The sequence below is a fragment of the Solanum tuberosum genome, unplaced genomic scaffold (genome assembly GCF_000226075.1).
Source record: "Solanum tuberosum cultivar DM 1-3 516 R44 unplaced genomic scaffold, SolTub_3.0 scf00286, whole genome shotgun sequence".
In the NCBI taxonomy this organism is placed as follows: Eukaryota; Viridiplantae; Streptophyta; class Magnoliopsida; order Solanales; family Solanaceae; genus Solanum; species Solanum tuberosum.
The window spans coordinates 48,516-56,069 of NW_006239210.1; positions in this window are offsets into that span (position 1 = coordinate 48,516).

A 7,554-nucleotide genomic window follows, 5' to 3' on the forward strand; every position below is an offset into this window, starting at 1 on the left:
TTGGTAAGCTTTTGTTGAACCTTTGTTTAGAAACGTCGGTTGCTTGGGATATTGATTCCCTTGAGGTCGTCGTAAAGTTAGGTGTTTCTTGTAGGATCAACGAATCGAGGTCTTTGGGTTTAATATATCCTTAGGTTGCTATTTGTTTCCTCTTTTTGTGTCTATCTATCTATATTTTTCATTTCCGTCTTTGATTTGTGTTGTTGTTTGTGAATCTTCTTGTGAGAATTACATCATTTGGTATCAGAGTAAGGCTTATTTTCATTCCTACGAAACTAAGCCTTGGGTTGTTACAAAAAAGATCTGTTCAAACTCATTTTTGAGAAATTGCTGAAATGGGTATTGTTATTTTGAGTCTTCTTTGGAGTTTCCAAGGTTAGATTAGTGTTCCCTAACCTAATTCGAGTCTAGGGTTGAGATTTGAAATGGTTTGGATTACTATTGAAGAATCCACCATTGTTGGTTGAAGAAACTTTGAAGAAGAGAAAATGGGTTTCGAAATCTGGAAGATTTGGCAAGGATTTATGTGCTAAAAGGTATTGGGATTTATTCCTTATATATAAGAGAGCATGTATCTCGATTTTTGTGAAATTTCGAGCTAAAAAATTAACTGCCCTAGAAGGGAATATTTGAAAAGGGAAGTGTTTAATTCCAAAAAGGAAGAAAGAGTTAGAGTTAAGGTGTTTGTAAAAAGAGAATTTACCAAAAAGGGTAAATACAAAAGGCCAAGGAAGATGAGGGGACCACCAAGGTTAAATTTTCGAAGCCCTGCAGTTGCAACTTGAGGAATTTGGGAAAATCCCGACTTGGATCGCCCATTCCACTCGGCGCCTCGCCTTTTGGGCCGCTTGGTTGCCGAGTTCGACCTCATTTTGGTGAAGACACTGGGAATTTCGTTGAGCTAAGCCGTGGTCTCCGAACCCTTTTGGCGCATCGCCGAACTTCCACCCAGATCACCAAGTTGCCTTGTCCTTTTGTAGAGTCTGGCGAGTCAATCTTCAAGCTGGCTAGCTTAATTTCACGTTAGAAGAAGAACACAGGCCATTTGGCGATGGGAAACTCGTCTTATGACCCTTTTCATCTCAGGTTCTAATTCTTAGTTTCTTTTCTCTTGACTCTAGTTCGTAATCATGATTCCTAAACTGATTTTCAACTTGTAAGTACCTACTCGTTGACTATTGGTTTTCGAAATTCACTTCTTTGTTAGTGCTTTTATTCGTTTTACTTCTTAGTTTAACTTCTTTCTTGACTCAAGTCTGTTTGCTTTAATTGAGTCGTCCATTTTTCATTAAACAAAAATCCATTCCGACCAAGAGTAGAATTGGTTTTTTTTGTGATCAACTGAGTATAAGCAATCTTCAAAATTAGCCACGCCAATTTGAGAGGCAATCAAAGGTGTGTAAACACGAGTGATTGTAAGCTCATTTTTACTAGCACTAACTTTGTTGTTGTTGTTGTTTTGTTGATTATTTCTTATTGCTAGGTACCATGGAAACCGAAAGCGAAACCTATGCAACAAAACGAAGGCCAAATCTTCCATGAGGACTACTACTAAAGAGAGTCGGATGATGAGAATGTTGGATGGAAGCTTGGATGAGTTTAGAGATCGTCTATCCATGATAAATTATAGACTGACCAAGGTGGAGGATGAGATTTGGGCCAAAGAGAGAGAGTTCACACTACCATCGTATGTGGTAAGACGAACTATACCTAGGAAGGCCATAATCAATCAAGAGCAAAGAGAGAATATCTTCCACTCCAAGTGCCTCATCCAGGGCCAACTATGTGTTTTGATCATTGATAGTAGAAGTTATGCCAACCTTGCTAGCACTGATGTGGTGGAGTACTTGAAGATTCCTACCACTAATCTTGATAAACCATGCACACTTCAATGGTTGAATGATGATGAATTGAGGGTGCATGAACAGGTATTGATTAAGTTTCAAATTGGGAAATATCAAGATGTTGTACTTTGTGATATGATTCCCATGCAAGCTAGTCATGTACTACTCGGGATACCATGGCAACACAGCCATGCGACAACTTATGATGGAAGGCACAACACCTATACCGTCATGTCTATGGGTTGTAAATATGTCCTTAAGCCAATGTCACCATCCCAAGTCATAGAGATGTATCGAAAGATGAATGAGTTGAGGGATAAAATGAAGAAGCAGGAGGGACATGTGGAGGCTAAGGCCCAAGGAGAACGAGAAAAGAGGAAGTTGGAAGGAAAGGTCAAGTTGTTATTGGCTGAGCATAAAGAAATAAGGGAGGATGTGAGAGTCGAAAGTGCATTGATCCTTTCCTCACAAAAGGATCATGAATTGCAAGCTAACCCATCTAACTCTTCCCCTCCCCATTCTATTTCTTTTCTTTTGCATGATCCTCGTGAAGCCCTATCAATGGATACACTTGTGGGCAGTCCAGACATTTATAAGGGAATGCCCTTCCAAGGTAAAGAAGATCTTTCTTGCGGGCATCAAGGTACAATAGCTAAACCTAGCACTTTTACCATTACCAAAGAACAAAGTGTGAATGTTAGCTTGTCTTTAAGTGAGCCTATTGATTCTCTTTACCTTATATTGATATTGTGCTTGTTCAGAGTGTGGATACACAAGTTGATCCTATTGATGACTGAATTGATTCTTCTAGTAAGATCGAGTTGTGTCCACCTAGTGTTGACACATATGCTTTGAATGCTAGCTCATTATTTTGTAATGATTGTGTTGATTAACCTATTTGTGAGTGTAGTTCACTGGTTGAGGGTTCTTGTAATGTGATTAAGGAACCTCAAGTTAGTGGTAGTAAAGATAATGTTGATCAATTGAATAGCAGTGACTCTATGAGCATGTCCTTTGTGGAAGATTCGATTGCTTGCTTTACTTATAGAGATCATGTGCTTGAAAATGCTTCAAAAATGATGTTTCTTTTGGAGGGTGAACTTGCATGTTTTCATTTTCCCCTAGTGGTTGATCATTCCCTCCTTAAGTACAACATCTTATTTGAAGATGATGAAATCACTCCTAGTGATTTACCTAGGTGTGAATCTTGAGAGTAGTATAGTTCTTGATAGCTATACTTGTTATAGCAACCCACCCACTATGGTGTGAGGCTTTCCCTCCCAAAGATGAAAATCTCTTCTTGGAAGCTGAGAGTACTCTTGGGGAGAAGGAATGTGATGAGGAGGAAGGTGATGTTTGTTTCTCCATTACCTCTTGTTCTTGGTGTGTTCCAATTGTCAATGGTATGACCCATGAGTTTGAATTTATTAGTAGTCATACCCATGAAAACACCCTAGAGAAAGTTGATTTAAGAGACTCCTATCTCTATTACTTATTTACATATGATGATGCTTATGCTGTTGAGTGGAGTATGTTGTTGGGAGAAAGAGTGCGATCCTATTAAATGGAGGGGCACTTGATCCAGTTCTGTGGGCCTTCTATCATTTTTATCCCGGTGGCTATTTGAGGGCATTTGAACTAGTGGAAGTGTCATCTTTTGGGTGGTATTCCCTTGGTGTTGAGAAGAATAACTATTGTCCTTATTCTTCTTTTGTGGGCTTAATAGCCTAGACAATAGAGGATGTTTGGTTGTTCCTGGAGATTGAGTCTCCTCGATTAAATGTTTTAAGTGCTAACCTTTGTACTACCAATCATGCTAATAGGATAAGGCTCTTGCTTAGATCTATATGGTTTTACAAGGTTTGGATTCGAGGAGCCACTTTCATCTACATGTATATGATAATACTCATAATTGTGTAGGTTGAATATCTTATGTTAGTAGTGGTATAAATTGGGCAAATGAGAGTCTGCTTGACTCGATGCTATACAATCCTTTTTCTATTTGACCCCGGTGTCGTCTTTAAGTGTGCTAAGTGCGGTAGTAACACTATCTGTCATTTGCATGATTCTTCTGTGGTATTATTACTTGATCCAATGTACTTGAATGAGGTATGTTTAGTAATTTGGGTGGGGGATACTTATGTACTTGAACCTGCTCATGAATTGGGAATAATTACTCTCTTGAAGTTATCTAGTGCATTGGATAGGGTCTTAATTCGGGTCAACACTACTTGTGCCTTCACACTTAGGTATGAGAGTGTTCATGTGCTACTTCACTTAAGGGAGGACTCATGCTTATTTGGAAGTGGAACCAATGACTGCTTACATATTAGGTTGTCTAAATGTATTGGTTCAAATTCTCTACCCCTTTGTCTAAGTTTCTAAAGTAGTCAAGTATCTATTACTTTGATGGGTTACAAACCCTTTGTTGATATTTATGATACTTGGTTATATATTAAATTTGTGCAACGTTGGCGTGGTGATGCAATTGATATTGCTAACGCTAACCCTTATGCCATAAGGATCTTATTCTTCTTTTCTTCCCCTATGGTTTAGCAAGGTATGGATTTGACGTCGACTCGTTTTCAAGTAGGGGAGAATGATGTAATACAGATTACCTCAAGGCTATCCATTCACAAACTTCATTGCTTTGATGGAATGTTCACAAGGATGGAGGTTGTTGAGCATGTATGGATGATGAGGAGGGAGTTCCATGCCTTGCATGGAAACATATGCACCTTGAAGGAGCTCCTAGTTGGGCAACACCATGCTTGGATGATAGCTTGGAGCGTCGGAGGCCTAACAAAGCCAGGAGGAGCAAATGAATATGTTGCTCCATTCGACGAGCTAACCCCCACTTCGGCGACTTGCCTCACTACCTTAGCGATGGTTCTAACATCGCCTAAGGTCCCAAGGAGTTGCAACTGGAAGTTCCTCACTTTGCGAGCTGAAGAGAAATTGGCGCATCACCCAATGACTTGGGCGATGACCACCAGATTACCTAATGTCCAAAAAGGAGAAGCCAAATAGACCTTAATACTACCGAAAGTTACCACATTCCATCAAGGGAGAAGCCAAGGTGAAGTGTACATTGCCGACCAGTCGGTGACTCGCCAAGAGGATTGGGCGAGCCCGACTTACCTCACCCATTGGCCCATTTCGGGTCACTTTTGGTCCTATCTATGTAATAATGCCTAAAACTAGAAATAGGGTTTTAAGGGTTCATTTAGTGTAAGATATTTTCAATATTGATTAATGATGAATTGAACTCCTTTTGTGAGTGTTGAAAGCTTGGCAATCTTTTGTTGAACCTTTGCTTAGAAATGTCGGTTGCTTGGGATATAGATTCCCTCGAGGCTGTTTTAAGAGTTAGGTGCTTCTTGTAGGATCAATGAATCGAGGTTTTTAGGTTTAATATACCCTTAGGTTACTATTTGTTTCCTTTTTTTGTGTCTATCTATCTATCTTTTTCATTTCCGTATTTGATTTCCGCTGTTGTTTGTGATTCTTCTTGTGAGAAATACATCATTCGGCGATCGGAAACTCAAGTTACTCCTAATCTCAGGTTTTAAATTCTTAGTTTCTTTTCTTTTGATTCTCAAATGTTCTCAAGAATCCTAAACCGATTTTCAACTGTTAAATACTCTACTTGTTGACCATTGGTTATTGAATTCACTTCTTTGTTTTTGCCTTATCATTTCGTGCTTTTTGATTTTACTTTGTAGTTAATTCTTGATTAAAGTCCGTTTGTTTCAATTGAGTCATCCGTTCTTCTTAAAACATGAATATATTCTGACCAAGAGTAGAAATTGGTACCTTGTGATCAACTGAGTACGAACAACTGTCAACAGTAGTCGCGTCAATTGAGAGGTAATCAAAGGTGTGTAAACATGAGCAATTGTGAGTTCATTTTATTAACGCTAACGTTGTTTTCTATTTTGTGAGTTGCTTCAATGTCAGGTACAATGGAGACAGGAGGAGAAACACAAGCACCTATCGGAGAAATTACTTTGGCAACCTTATTGGAGGTATTGAACAATGTGAGAGGTGATATATCAAGGATAGATGGGAGGCTGGCCACTATGGAAGGTAGAGTCAACTCCAATGACACCACACCACAAGCTACTTTTCGTGCTTCTACAAGTGGACTCACACTAATTCTCCTACTCTCATACCTGGAACCCTCCACCAAGCTTTGCACCCAACTTTCAATCAATTGGGTTCAATTAGTCAAAGTATCAATCGACCTTTTTATTTCCCGGTTAGTCAAGAAGCTCCACCAAGTCAAAGCCATCCTTACCAAACACCACCTAACCAAAATATTCCCTACCAAAGACCACAACCACCACCAAATCCTGTGAATAAGGTGAGGAATGATGAAGATCAAGGAGGTTGTGAAGGTGAAGGTGAAGAAGCTACATGGAATGAGTCACCAAGGAATCGACCAAGAGGTCAAGCCTTACAAGGTGGACCAAGAGGTAGATTGGGTCCAATGCCATTTGATAGGAAACAACATGGAAACCACCCTCAAGGTGGAGACCAATGGGAAGTTAATGTCAATCAAGAAGTTGGTCAAGAAGCTAGAGAAGGACATGGTAACAGCTGTCAAGGAGGTCATCAAAGGGTTTACTACCACAACGACCAAGGTGGCCATGGAGGTCGAGATGTTGGTTTCGACATCCAATTTTGAGCCTCCATGATAGGAATTAACTTTCGAGTTTCTTTAATTTCAAACGATTTGAAATAATTAATTTATAAAAAATGAATTTTTTTAAAAAGTTATTTTAGCCATTTTATAGCATTTTAAGAAGTATATAGATTTTATATAATTGCGTATATAATTAAGAATACTTTATAAACATTTGAAAATCATCTCAAAAATATTTTAATTTTAGTAAGTATTTTGTTAAATTAGTTTAGTTTAAATTATGGTTATAATTTTGAATCATTAGTTTACAATTAAGTTAATTATTTTATTTTGTTAAAATTAAGAAGCTCGTTAATTAATTAATATTAATTTATCTTATTCAATTCTTAGCCTAATTCGCCAATGACATGCAATTCTGGCCAAATTATTAATTTCACTTGGCCAAATTTGTAATCCGTTTGGTTACTTTTTGAATTCAAATTTGACCAATATTTTTTGCTCCACTTATTGGATTAATTTTCAGTCAAATACTGGCCCAATTCTCATGCGTTCAGCCTCCAATTTCCATCCCACCATTTTCATTCCTTTGACCCAAACCCGGCCCAAATCCTTGCTCAAAAGAACACCTAGAATGCTCAGTAGTGGTACATAGTAGCGACGTCCAATTCCAATGACAATAGCAGCTAACAGAGTCAAAAATCACAGGAGTAACTCACGGCTATACACGGAAAGCAGCGGCAGTACGCGTACAACGGTACGCTGCATTTTCTCGTCGTCTTCCTCTTTTCCCCGACAAACAGTACGCGTAGTACTGTTCCAACGCCGATTCCAGCAGGTAGCTTCGTCCTTCGCAGCCAGGTGGAATGATCTCCTCGTCCCTTTGTCCTCGCCTCAAGATCGAACGGCCCTTGTTGTTTAGCCGTTGGAGTTTGTCAAAAAATTAGTGTTTTCGCACTTCAAGGAGCAACTTTTCTGTTCTTAGGGAAGAAGTTCAAATTTCGAAAAAGGGATTCCAGTTTTACCGTCATTCTCCCCCCCCCCCCCCCCCCCCCACCCCCCCCC